The sequence below is a fragment of the Schistocerca piceifrons genome, chromosome 6 (assembly GCF_021461385.2).
Source record: "Schistocerca piceifrons isolate TAMUIC-IGC-003096 chromosome 6, iqSchPice1.1, whole genome shotgun sequence".
Taxonomy (NCBI): domain Eukaryota; kingdom Metazoa; phylum Arthropoda; class Insecta; order Orthoptera; family Acrididae; genus Schistocerca; species Schistocerca piceifrons.
Window position 1 is genome coordinate 70,472,208 of NC_060143.1, and position 13,935 is coordinate 70,486,142.

Consider the following 13,935-nt stretch of genomic DNA (forward strand, 5'->3'; position numbering starts at 1 on the left):
CATGTGTAAATTTCCTGTCACCAATGTGTGGGTGGCACCCAATGAAATGTTCACTATTTCAGAAAGTGATCTTAAGGTAATTCCTCGATCCTCTCACACAGTGACAGCAGCAGTGATGATGTTTTCTTCCGTAAGTAACTGGAGCACCGGGTCCACCTTCCTAGCCGGCTGCTGTGGCTGAGCGGTTCTAGGCGCTTCAGTCTGGAACTGCGCTGCTGCAACGGTGGCAGGTTCGAATCCCACCTCGGGCATGGATGTGTATGATGTTCTTAGGATAGTTAGGTTTAAGTAGTTCTAAGTCTAGGGGACTGATGACCTCAGGTGTTAAGTCCCACAGTGCTCAGAGCCATTTGAACCATACACCTTCCTTTGAAATTGATTGTCTCCCCTCTTTGAACATTTTAAACCACCTTAGAGCAGTGCTGTAGGGAAGAACAGACTCTCCATAGGCCTCCTGTAACATTGTATAGGCCTCAGCTGAAGATTTGTTGAGACGAAAGCAGAATTTCAAAGCCGCATATTGTTCCTCGCGTGTTACCTCCAGTGCAACGGTAGGCTCTCACAGGCGGGAACCAGGAGTCCCAACAATGAAACTACTGCGGCGTGTTTGTTGCAAGCTAATAGAATATCATAAGATTAAATTTTAGAGCGAGAAATTATGTCCATAAAAAATTATGATCATTCTTTGTTGAACAGACCTCGTGTAATTATGTTACATAATACGCATCATGAACAGCAAGAATTCCAACACATTTTCCTGGATCACGACTGAAGCTACCCTTACATCCATCGATGACTCTCCATCAAAGATAACATGCTGCGTCCTCCCTACCAAATAAATTTTCAGGTCAGCCACAGGTTTCGTTTGAGATATATATATATATATATATATATATATATATATATATATATATATATATACCTTCGTTAGTAAGCGTTGGGGTGGTGCTGCGTAATACGTCTCGAAAGTCACTAGGTACTACGTCTCATTGACTTCCATGATCCAAGGCTTTCAGAATGTCCCTATAGATATGCGCGTTTTATGTTTCACGTGACTTAATCCGTGCTGAATGGCACGGAGGAGGTCATTCAGTTCAATATAGTTCATTACGTTTGAACCCAGAACACCCACTAAGATTCTACTAACAGGTGGCGACAATGATATGAAGATCTGAAAACAACGTGCCGCCTGTGAGTTGTGCTACCCGCCGCCACAGAATGGCCACGCCACAGTTGTTACCTGGGAGAGAGACGTCGTGTTACGTTAAGCTGCGGTCCATGCCTCGACCCTTGGGGGTCAGTGTATTGTCCGCTCAGCAAAAGTCAACACGCCCTCTGGTCTACCACGGCAGATATCACGCATTGTTCGTCCCGTATCTCCCGTCTGCCAGGCGACAAACTGTCTGCCACGAGCATTTCAAAAAAGATTAAAAATTTCAAAAATAAAACCATTGTATAAAAAGGGCAATATACACTCCTGGAAATGGAAAAAAGAACACATTGACACCGGTGTGTCAGACCCACCATACTTGCTCCGGACACTGCGAGAGGGCTGTACAAGCAATGATCACACGCACGGCACAGCGGACACACCAGGAACCGCGGTGTTGGCCGTCGAATGGCGCTAGCTGCGCAGCATTTGTGCACCGCCGCCGTCAGTGTCAGCCAGTTTGCCGTGGCATACGGAGCTCCATCGCAGTCTTTAACACTGGTAGCATGCCGCGACAGCGTGGACGTGAACCGTATGTGCAGTTGACGGACTTTGAGCGAGGGCGTATAGTGGGCATGCGGGAGGCCGGGTGGACGTTCCGCCGAATTGCTCAACATGTGGGGCGTGAGGTCTCCACAGTACATCGATGTTGTCGCCAGTGGTCGGCGGAAGGTGCACGTGCCCGTCGACCTGGGACTGGACCGCAGCGACGCACGGATGCACGCCAAGACCGTAGGATCCTACGCAGTGCCGTAGGGGACCGCACCGCCACTTCCCAGCAAATTAGGGACACTGTTGCTCCTGGGGTATCGGCGAGGACCATTCGCAACCGTCTCCATGAAGCTGGGCTACGGTCCCGCACACCGTTAGGCCGTCTTCCGCTCATGCCCCAACATCGTGCAGCCCGCCTCCAGTGGTGTCGCGACAGGTGTGAATGGAGGGACGAATGGAGACGTGTCGTCTTCAGCGATGAGAGTCGCTTCTGCCTTGGTGCCAATGATGGTCGTATGGGTGTTTGGCGCCGTGCAGGTGAGCGCCACAATCAGGACTGCATACGACCGAGGCACACAGGGCCAACACCCGGGATCATGGTGTGGGGAGCGATCTCCTACACTGGCCGTACACCACTGGTGATCGTCGAGGGGACACTGAATAGTGCACGGTACATCCAAACCGTCATCGAACCCATCGTTCTACCATTCCTAGACCGGCAAGGGAACTTGCTGTTCCAACAGGACAATGCACGTCCGCATGTATCCCGTGCCACCCAACGTGCTCTAGAAGGTGTAAGTCAACTACCCTGGCCAGCAAGATCTCCGGATCTGTCCCCCATTGAGCATGTTTGGGACTGGATGAAGCGTCGTCTCACGCGGTCTGCACGTCCTGCACGAACGCTGGTCCAACTGAGGCGCCAGGTGGAAATGGCATGGCAAGCCGTTCCACAGGACTACATCCAGCATCTCTACGATCGTCTCCATGGGAGAATAGCAGCCTGCATTGCTGCGAAAGGTGGATATACACTGTACTAGTGCCGACATTGTGCATGCTCTGTTGCCTGTGTCTATGTGCCTGTGGTTCTGTCAGTGTGATCATGTGATGTATCTGACCCCAGGAATGTGTCAATAAAGTTTCCCCTTAATGGGACAATGAATTCACGGTGTTCTTATTTCAATTTCCAGGAGTGTATATGAAGTTGAAAACTGTAGACCAATAGTTTTCTTAGCTGTATTTTGAAAAGTAATAGAGACAGTCATGAGATAAAAAATTATAAATTTCCTTGAAATATTCAATTTCCTATGTGTAAACCAGCACGATTTCCGCTAAGGCTAGAGCATGGAATCAACTATTACCCAATTCATTGAAGATATCGCAATGGGACTAGACAAAAAAATAGCAATATAGGAAAAAATTTTGGCCTTACCGAAGGCAATCGATAATCTGATACTTTGTCAAACAAAATACAGTTAGGTGACAAAAGTCATGAGACCGCGATATTCACATATACAGACGGCGGTAGCATTGCGCACGCAGGGTATAAAAGAACAGTGCGTTGGTGGAGCTGTCACTTGCACTCAGGTGATTCACGGGGAAAGGTGTCCGCACGACGGGAATAAACAGACTTCGAATGCGGAATGGTAGTTGGAGCTAGACGCACAGGGCAATCCAAATCGGAAATGGTTAGGGAATCCAGTATTTCGACATTCACAGTGTAAAAAGTATTCCAACACTATCACATTTCAGGCATTACCTCGCAACATCGACAATACAGTGGCCGACGGCCTTCACTTAATGACCGACAGCAGGGTTGTCTGCGTACAGTTATCTGTGATAACAGACAAGCAACACTGCGTGAAATAACGGCAGAAATCAATGTGGGACGCACGACGAACCATGGGACAGTTCGGCGAAATTTGGAGGTAATGGGCTATGGCAGCAGACGACCTGCCCTAGTGGCTTTTCAATATTCTGAGATCTACAGTGTCAAGAGTGTGCCAAAAATACCAAATTTCAGGCATTACCTCCCACCACGGGCGACACAGTGGCCGATGGTGTTTACTTAACGACCGGGAGCAGCGTAATTTGTGTAGAGTTGTCAGTGATGATAGACAAACAACACTACGCGAAATAATGGCAGAACTCAATTTCAGCCAGCCGTTGTGGCCGAGCGGTTCTAGGCGCTTCAGTCTGGAACCGCGCTGCTACTACCGTCACAGGTTCGAATCCTTCTAGGGCATGGTTGTGTGTGATGTCCTTAGGTTAGTTAGGTTTAAGTAGTTCTAAGTCTAGGGTACTGATGGCCTCAGATGTTAAGTCCCAAGTGCTCAGAGCCTGCAGCGACTCTTCTGGTCTCGTGACTATATCGATTTTACTCTAGACGACTGGAAAATCACGGCCTGGTCAGGTGAGTCCGGATTTCAGTTGTTAAGAGCTGACGGTAGGGTTCGAATGTGGCGCAGACCCCACGAAGCCGTGGATACATGTTATCAATAAGGCAATGTGCAACCTGGTGGTGGGCCCATAATCGCTCGGGTTATGTTTACATGGAATGGACTAAGTCCTTTGGTCCAGCTGAACCGTTCACTGACTGGAAATCGTTGAGTTCGGCTAGCTGAGACCATTTGCAGCTATTCATAGACTTCATGTTCCCAAAAAACCAAGGAATTTTTGTGGATGACAATGGGCAATGGGATCGGGCCACGATGGTTTGCGATTGGTTTGAAGAACATTCTGGACAATTCGAGCTAATGATTTGGCCACCCAGATCCCCGATGTGAATGAAATCGAACATTTATGGGACATAATTGCCGGACGGTGTGGCCGTGCGGTTCTAGGCGCTACAGTCTGGAACCGCGCGACCGCTACGGTAGCAGGTTCGAATCCTGCCTCGGGCATGGATATGTGTGATGTCCTTAGGTTAGTTAGGTTTTAGTAGTGCTAAGTTCTAGGAGACTGATGACCCCAGATGTTAAGTCCTATAGTGCTGAGAGCCATTTGAACCATTTTTGGACATAATCTAGAGGTCAGTTTGTGCACAGAATCCCGCACCAGCAACACTTTCGCATTTATGGGCAACTACAGAGGCTGATTGGCTCAATATTTCTGTAGAGGACTTCCATCGACATGTTTAGTTCATGCCACTCGATCTACTGCTCTGTGCCAGGCAAAAGGAGTGCCATACGTTAGTAGGAGGTATTTCATGACTTTTGTCACCTCAGTGTAGAAGCTATTGCTGTACGAGGAGATGAAAAGAAAACCGGTTTCGCTGTTGTCATAATAAGGGACAGGTAGTAGAAATTACCTCAGTCAAGACCAAAAGTCAATATTGCTTAGTGATCTGATTTTCAGACTGTACTAACTGGGGTATCACAGGACAATGTTCTAGGACTTCTCTTATTTCTTATTTATGTAAATGATATCAAGATTACAACTAATGACAATTACATAAACGTGTTTGCCGATGATAAAAATGTTATTGTAACTGATATAAACCAGGTATTGCAAACATCTGCAATCTGAGTTTTGTAATATTTACATAACTTGTTTGAAATGAGCAAGGTAACATTAAATATTTCAAAAACTTATTATATCCACGACAAGAAAACCGTTGCATAATGGCTTCGACCTCAGAGTACAAAATAAAGAAGGTGAGAGGGTAGCTCCCAAAGAATTTTTAGGCATCACGTAGACGAAAATTTAGACTGGAAAGCCCACATCCTGTGTCTCACTAACAAGTTAAGTTCTGCTTGCTTTGCACAATGTATAATTGGTGTTGTGTGTATTAAACAGTGTAACAGAATTGTCTACTTTGCTTACATTCATTCTGCTGTTACCTATGGTCTCATTTTCTGGTGTCATAGTAAGACAACCTTTATTATCTTCAGAATGAGATTTTCGCTCTGCAGCGGAGTGTACGCTGATATGAAACTTCCTGGCAGATTAAAACTGTGTGCCGGACCGAGACTCGAACTCAGGACCTTTGCCTTTTCGCTGGCAAGTGCGCTACCATCTGAGCTACCCAAGCACGACTCACGCCCCATCCTCACAGCTTTACTTCCTCCAGTACTCGTCTCCTGTTTTCCAAACTTCACAGAAGCTCTCCTGCCACCCTTGCAGGAGTGCTAGTTCTGCAAGGTAATGTAGGTGGATACGTAGTCGAGATATCAAAATGGATACCCGTTGTCTGATTTACGAAGTTAGCGTTGGTTAAAATAACAAAACCACAGTGACTAATAAGTCATGTGTTTACACGACAGGCGATCTACAAATCCACACACATGATAATCCACACACGTAGTTAACATGCTTTTTATGCGCTAATGAGCAACAGATGATAACTTTCGTAACATGTAAATCGCCTGCATTGCGTACAGAATCGCGGTGCGAAATACTGTACATCTCTACAGACTGCCAAGCAAATTTAAACTCTTAACTGCATAGCCAGCTAATACTCAACTTCGCTTACTACCGACGGACATGGACACTAACCGCCAGAGCAATTCACTCCGGCGTGGCATTGTTTATTAAAAAAAGGCCCAGTCACATTAATGTCATTACCGGTTGCGTTTGACGTCAACGTGCAATAAACACTCACAGACGGCAAATGGCAGCACTAGCAGTGGAGGGATTGTAAAACTTATCGGGGGAACGCGGAAAACAGTGCCGTTGTTGCCGTAATGCGAAAACGAAACGATTTTTCTGACGTTCAAAACAGCGTTATCATTGGCCTTCCGACCAGGGAGGAATCGTTTCCTAATTGGCTCGGTTTGCAAACCGCTAGTGAGCCAGCTTGATGACGGTAAACTGTGCGTGGCAAAATGGTGCTACCCAAAACCGGCACCAAAGCAACTGTGGTGCACCACGGGCCATAGATGACAAGGGTGAACTACGGCTGCGGAGATGTGTACGAGTGAATAGACGTGCAGTTGTTAAACAAATGACCGCTCAGATGAACCAAGGGGCTTCCAAAAGCGTTGCTGTGTATGAACCACTACAACAGGCGCTTGATTCATGTCCCCATTCTGACTGCTGTTCATCAGCGACGAAGGCTGCAATTTCCGCGCCAGTATCGCAACTGGACGCCCACTGATTGACATTTTCAGACGAATAATGTTTTATACCACATTGGACAGATGGCACTGGCGTGTATGGCGGAAGCTTATGGAAGCAAGTTCGTGGCACGCATTCCCTGGGTAATTTCGTCATCCTGGAGGATCAACATAAGTATTCATCTATTCATGGAGACTTTGTCCACCCCTGCGCGCAGTTTGGTGTTCCTTGGTGCGATGACGTCTACCAGCAGGACAATGCAACGTGTCACACAGCCTACAGTGTACGTGCATGGTTCGAAAAGCATCAGGATGAGTTTACCGTACTCCTCTGGCCATCAAACTCCCCTAATTTCAACCCAATCGAGAATATGTGTCGCCACCTCGAGCGTGCTGTTCGCGCCATGACTCTCCAACCGAGAAACCTAGTGCAGCTGGTCAGAGCACTGGAGTGGGCTTGGCTCCACATCCCTGTCGGTAGCTTCCAGAAACTCACATCTCGCAACAGTTCGCGCTGCAAGGGGTGGCTATTCAGACTTGACAGGTGGTCACGTTAATGTGACTGGACAGTGTGTGTTGCTTACAGATTATTTTCTTTTAGTACTTCCTAACGATGATGATGATTCGTCTGTGGAGCGCTCAACTGCGCGGTCATCAGCGCCCGTACAAAGTCCCAATATCTACGCAGTCAAATCTATACGCTTTCAAGAATGATGATGAAATGACGAGGACAACACTAACGCCCAGTCCTCGGGCAGAGAAAATCCCCAACCCGGTCGCGAATCGAACGCGGGACCCCGCGATCCAGAGGTAGCAACGCTAGCCACTAGACCACGAGCTGCGGACGTACTTCGTACTTCCTAATTCCTACGTCAATGAGACATCTTCCATACTTCAATAAAATTCATCTTTGACGTTTTAATTAACAAATAATAAGCAATGAAACTGGAAGTTTTGGCGCATACGTTACACCCCGCAATCAATAAGAGCCTAGCATCGCTCAGATGGCGCTATATCAGTGAAACGAAGGCGCGAGGCAAACTACAGTGCCATGTGCAAATGACACATTCAGAAAATATCGTTCTTGTGTACCACAACTAGCTCGTTATTCACACGAAGTAATGAGTGCTATCCACACGTGATCTCAAAATGATTCCATATTTCTAGATTTCCAGGAGGGTTTTGACACCGTTCGTCACAAGTGACTTGCAATCAAACTGCATGCCTATAGAATACCGTCTCATTTATGAAGCTACATTCGTGATTCCCTGTCAAAAAGGTCACAGTTCGTAGTAACTGCCGGAAAGTCATCGAGTAAAACAGAAGTAATATCTGGCATTCGGCAAAGAAGTGTTATAGGACCTCTGCTGACCGACATAAACGATTTAGGACACATCTGAGCAGCCCTCTTCGATAGTTTGCAGATGATGCTGTCATTTCCCTTCTAATAAAGTCATAAAAAGAACAGAACCAATTGCCAAATGATTTAGACAACATATCTATTATGCACAAAAAGTATCAGTTAAACTCTAAATAACGAAAAATATTAGGTATTAAAAGGATTCACTTGAATTTCGGTTACACGATAAATCATACAAATATAAAGACTATCAATTCAACCTAATTCTTCGGGATAACAATTATGAATAACTTAAATTGGAACGACCGCATAGATAATTTTGTGGGGAAGGCGAACCAAAGACTACGTTTTACTGGCAGAACACTTACGAGACACAACAGATCTAGTAAGGGACTGTCTACACTATGTTTGTCCGTCCTGTTCTGGAGTTTTGCTGCACGGCATGGTATCTGTACCGGACAGGATAACGGCGGACATTCAAAAAAGTTCCACGGACAGCTGCTTGTTTTCTGTTATCGCGGTACAGGGGAAAGTGTGTCACGGATAACATACGCGAGCTGGGTTGGCAATCATTAAAACAAGGCCGTTTTTCTTTGTGGTAGGGATATTTTCTGAAACCATCGATCATCAACTTTCTCCTCCGAATGCGAAAATATTTTCTTGACGCGAAGCTACATAAAGAGAAATGATTATTTCAATAAAATAAGAGAGATGTAAGTGTTTCGTTACGCTTGCTGTTCGAGAGTTGAACGGTAGAGAGATGAACCCTCTGCCAGTCTCTTAAGTATGAATTGAAGAGTAGTCATGTAGCTACAGATACTGTGTTTCAAAGTCACATACATCGCTCAATACATTTTAATGACGTCAACAGCCCGCTGCAGCACGTAGTTGGCGTTGACTAATAATAAAGTAACAACGTCTGCTACAGCTAGAACTGTTGCAACTGCTTTTTGTCAACAGTATGACCCACTATAACCTTCGGCCGCTAGCTTTCATTCAGCACTGCCCGCTTCTGTCTTGGATTCATATTCCGCAACTACACTGAAGCGCCAAGGAAACTCGTACAAGCATGCGTATCCAAATACGGAGATACGTAAACAGGCATAATACGGCGCTGCGGTCGGCAACGCCTATGTACGACAACAAGTATCTGGCACAAAAAAAAAAAAAAATAAAAAAAAAATAAAAAAAAATAATAAAAAAAATGGTTCAAATGGCTCTGAGCACTATGGGACTTAACATCTTAGGTCATCAGTCCCCTAGAACTTAGGGCTACTTAAACCTAACCAACCTAAGGACATCACACACATCCATGCCCGAGGCAGGATTCGAACCTGCAACCGTAGCGGCCGCACGGTTCCAGACTGAAGCGCCTAGAGCCGCTCGGCCACTCCGGCCGGCGTATCTGGCACAGTTGCTAGACCGGTTACTGCTGCTACAATGGGAGGTTTTCAGAATTTAAGTGAGTTTGAACGTGGTGCCATAGACGGCGCACGAGCAATGGGACACAGCATCTCCGAGGTAGCGACGAAGTGGGGATCTTCCCGTACGACCAATTCACGAGTGTACCGTGAATATCAGGAATCCTGTAAAACATCAAATCTCCAACATCGCTGCGGCCGACAAAAGATCCTGCAACAACGGGACCGACGACGAGTGAAGAGATTCGTTCAACGTGACAGAAGTGCAACCTTCCCGCAAATTGCTGCAGATTTCAATGCTGGGCCATAAACAAGTGTCAGCCTGCGGACCATTCAACGAAACATCATTGATATGGGCTTTCGGAGCCGAAGGCCCACTCGTGTCCCCTTGATGACTGCACTACACAAAGCTTTACGCCTCGTCTGGGCCCTTCAACACCGACATTGGGCTGTTGATGACTGGAAACATGTTGCCTGGTCGGACGAGTCTCGTTTCAAATTGTTTCGAGTGGATGGAAGTGTACGGGTCCGGAGACAACCTCATGAATCCATGGACCGTGCATGTTAAGGCTGGTGGAGGCTCTGTAATGGTGTGGGACGTGTGTAGTTGGAGTGATATAGGAGCCCTGATACATCTAGATTCGATTCTGACACGTGACACTTACGTAAGCATCCTGTCTGATCGCCCGCATCCATTCATGTCCATTGTGCGTTCCAACGGACTTGGGCAGTTCCAGCAGGACAATGCCACACCCCACACGTTCAGAATTGCTACCGAGTGACTTCATGGACACTCTTCTGAGTTTAAACAGTTCCGCTGGCCACCAAACTCCCCAAATATGAGCATTGTTGATTATTCTTGGATGCCTTGCAAGGTACCTATTCAGATGAGATCTGCACCCCTCGTACTCTTGTGAATTTATGGGCATCGTTGCAGTATTCATGGTGTCAATTCCCTCCAGCACTAATTCAGACGTTTGTCGAGTACATGCCATGCCGTGTTGCGGCACTTCTGCGTGCTCGCGGGAGCTCTGCATGATATTAGGCAGATGTACCAGTTCCTTTGGCTTTTCAGTGTATTAGCTGTACGTTAAGAGTGGTTAGACAGAAATATCGTTACGTTGACTAATGGAGAGTTGACTGCTATTCATCTCGTATAATGGGCTCTCTGAATGGAAGCAACGACAGCAACCACGTCACAGTAATTTGCATCTGAGTGTTACTGCACTACCCATTGCTTTGTGTTGTACGTTTTGTTGGTGGCATGTAACAGGCTTCTTCACTCCTGTGAGTGTACTGTCATAGAAAGAAAAGTAACTGTAGTAATAAACTAAATAATTAATAATTATTTTATTATTGTGTAAAGGGCCACTAGAGACCAGAGATTCTGATACCAAAATGTTAGGATACTTTATTTGCTCGTCTTTATCACTGTTATCACCTTCATTATATTTTACGTATTACAGGTTTATTCCAATCTTTTGATCTCTCAGGCTTTAGTTCTACGCTTATGCGTTTTTAATCTATTCAGTTCTTGCAAAGCAACAGTACTTTAAAGTTTCCTTTATTTCTGGGAACAGTAAAAGACTCGTGGGGCCATGTCTGGCGAATATGGAGGCTGGAGCATCATTACAGTATTGCTTTTTGCAAAATATTGACGAGCAAGCAACGACGTGAGGACAGCTGTCTAGACACGTTTCAGTAGTTCTGCATCGTTGTTGACTGCATCTAGGTACTTCTGAGCAACTTGCATACGTCAATGTTTTTGCTCGAAGTTCAACAATTTTGGAACAAATTTTGCTGTCACACGTTTTATTCTCGACACATACAAAACACGAATATGAAACAGCACTGCCTTTGTTACTAAGAAGCACAATACAATGTTCCTTCTGAGATCGTACTTCTTCATAAGACCGGCACAACTCTTTGATGTTTATTCGCCAGGACTAGGCCCTCAGCTCTCGATAAATATGTCCTTCCTGGACGAGTATATATGTAAGCAACGATTGCGGGCTGTGACATATGGACGACGACATATGAAAGTTTGGTACATTAAGTACAGGGTGATCAAAAAGTCAGTATAAATTTGAAAACTTAATAAACCACGGTATAATGTAGATGGAGAGGTAAAAATTGACACACATGCTTGGAATGACATGGGGTTTTATCAGAAGAAAAAAAAAGTTCACAAAATGTCCGACAGATGGCGCTGGACAGCGTATCTGCTACCGTGACGGGTGAGAGGTACGCCGATATGTTACAGAATCGCATCATCCCCAGTCTGGCTGATAAACACCTGCTGGAACGTGCGATGTTTATGCAGGATGGCGCTCCACCCCATATTGCTAGACGCGTCAAAGATCTCTTGCGCGCATCGTTTGGTGATGGTCGTGTGCTCAGCCGCCACTTTCGTCATGCTTGGCCTCCCAGGTCCCCAGATCTCAGTCCGTGCGATTATTGGCTTTGGGGTTACCTGAAGTCGCAAGTGTATCGTGATCGACCGGCATCTCTAGGGATGCAGAAAGACAACATCCGCCACCAGTGCCTCACCATAACTCCGGACATGCTTTACAGTGCTGTTCACAACCTTATTCCTCGACTACAGCTATTGTTAAGGAAAGATGGTGGACATATTGAGCATTTCCTGTAAAGAACAATATCTTTGCTTTGTCTTACCTTGTTATGCTAATTCTTGCTATTCTGATCAGATGAAGCGCCATCTGTCGGACATTTTTTGAACGTTTGTATTTTTTCGGTTCTAATAAAATCGCATGTCATTCCAAGCATGTGTGTCAATTTGTACCTCTCTGTCTACATTCTTCCGTGATTTATTCAGTTTTCAAATTTATACTGACTTTTTGATCACCCAGTATATTCGTAACTGCAAATACGCACAACCATCAGCCGCAGAATAAAACAACGACAATGAAAATTTGTAGCGAACCGGGATACGAAGCCGGATTTCTGGCTTACCGAGAGCATTCGCCTTACCACATGGGTATCCGTGCACGACTCAAGGCCTGACCCAAAATTTCATATGTCTTCAACCATGCGTATACAACCTGTACACGTACATCCGTTATGTATACTCCCGTACAGTGAGACATTTTACTTGGAAGTCGCTTGCCCGATGTCAACGGATAAATACGATACTGCAGTACCTATGTTATTCTGAATTACGATGCGAAGTTCCTTTGGACACGTTTCCATGTACAGCCGATGGTGGTTCATATTCGCAATTGCGAATACATTTCCCACACATTCGAAACTTGTACATGGCCTCAGCTAATGCCAGCATCATCAAGCCATTTGTCTCATACTGATTCGGCGATCATTAATAATCATTTCTTTCTCTTTTCCCACGGTTCCATCAGTTAATGATGTACTGGCAAGTCCATGGCGCTCGTCACCTTCATTTTCTTTGCGCATTCTTCGTAACGCTTACACAACTAGTACACCCTAGTTTTACTCATATCAAAAATAAATATTTAACGTTTCTAGATATGTGAAATTTTATTTCATGCATAAAACAATATTTAACACAGATTCTCTGACGCATTTTATAAAAACTAATAGTTACCCACACTGTCAAAATACGTGTAACCTTTTTGACACCTGCCTAGAGATTAAGTAGCTGATGTGGCAAACACTGTACATATACACTCCAGGAAATGGAAAAAAGAACACATTGACACCGGTGTGTCAGACCCACCATACTTGCTCCGGACACTGCGAGAGGGCTGTACAAGCAATGATCACACGCACGGCACAGCGGACACACCAGGAACCGCGGTGTTGGCCGTCGAATGGCGCTAGCTGCGCAGCATTTGTGCACCGCCGCCGTCAGTGTCAGCCAGTTTGCCGTGGCACACGGAGCTCCATCGCAGTCTTTAACACTGGTAGCATGCCGCGACAGCGTGGACGTGAACCGTATGTGCAGTTGACGGACTTTGAGCGAGGGCGTATAGTGGGCCTGCGGGAGGCCGGGTGGACGTACCGCCGAATTGCTCAACACGTGGGGCGTGAGGTCCCCACAGTACATCGATGTTGTCGCCAGTGGTCGGCGGAAGGTGCACGTGCCCGTCGACCTGGGACCGGACCGCAGCGACGCACGGATGCACGCCAAGACCGTAGGATCCTACGCAGTGCCGTAGGGGACCGCACTGCCACTTCCCAGCAAATTAGGGACACTGTTGCTCCTGGGGTATCGGCGAGGACCATTCGCAACCGTCTCCATGAAGCTGGGCTACGGTCCCGCACACCGTTAGGCCGTCTTCCGCTCACGCCCCAACATCGTGCAGCCCGCCTCCAGTGGTGTCGCGACAGGCGTGAATGGAGGGACGAATGGAGACGTGTCGTGAGAGTCGCTTCTGCCTTGGTGCCAATGATGGTCGTATG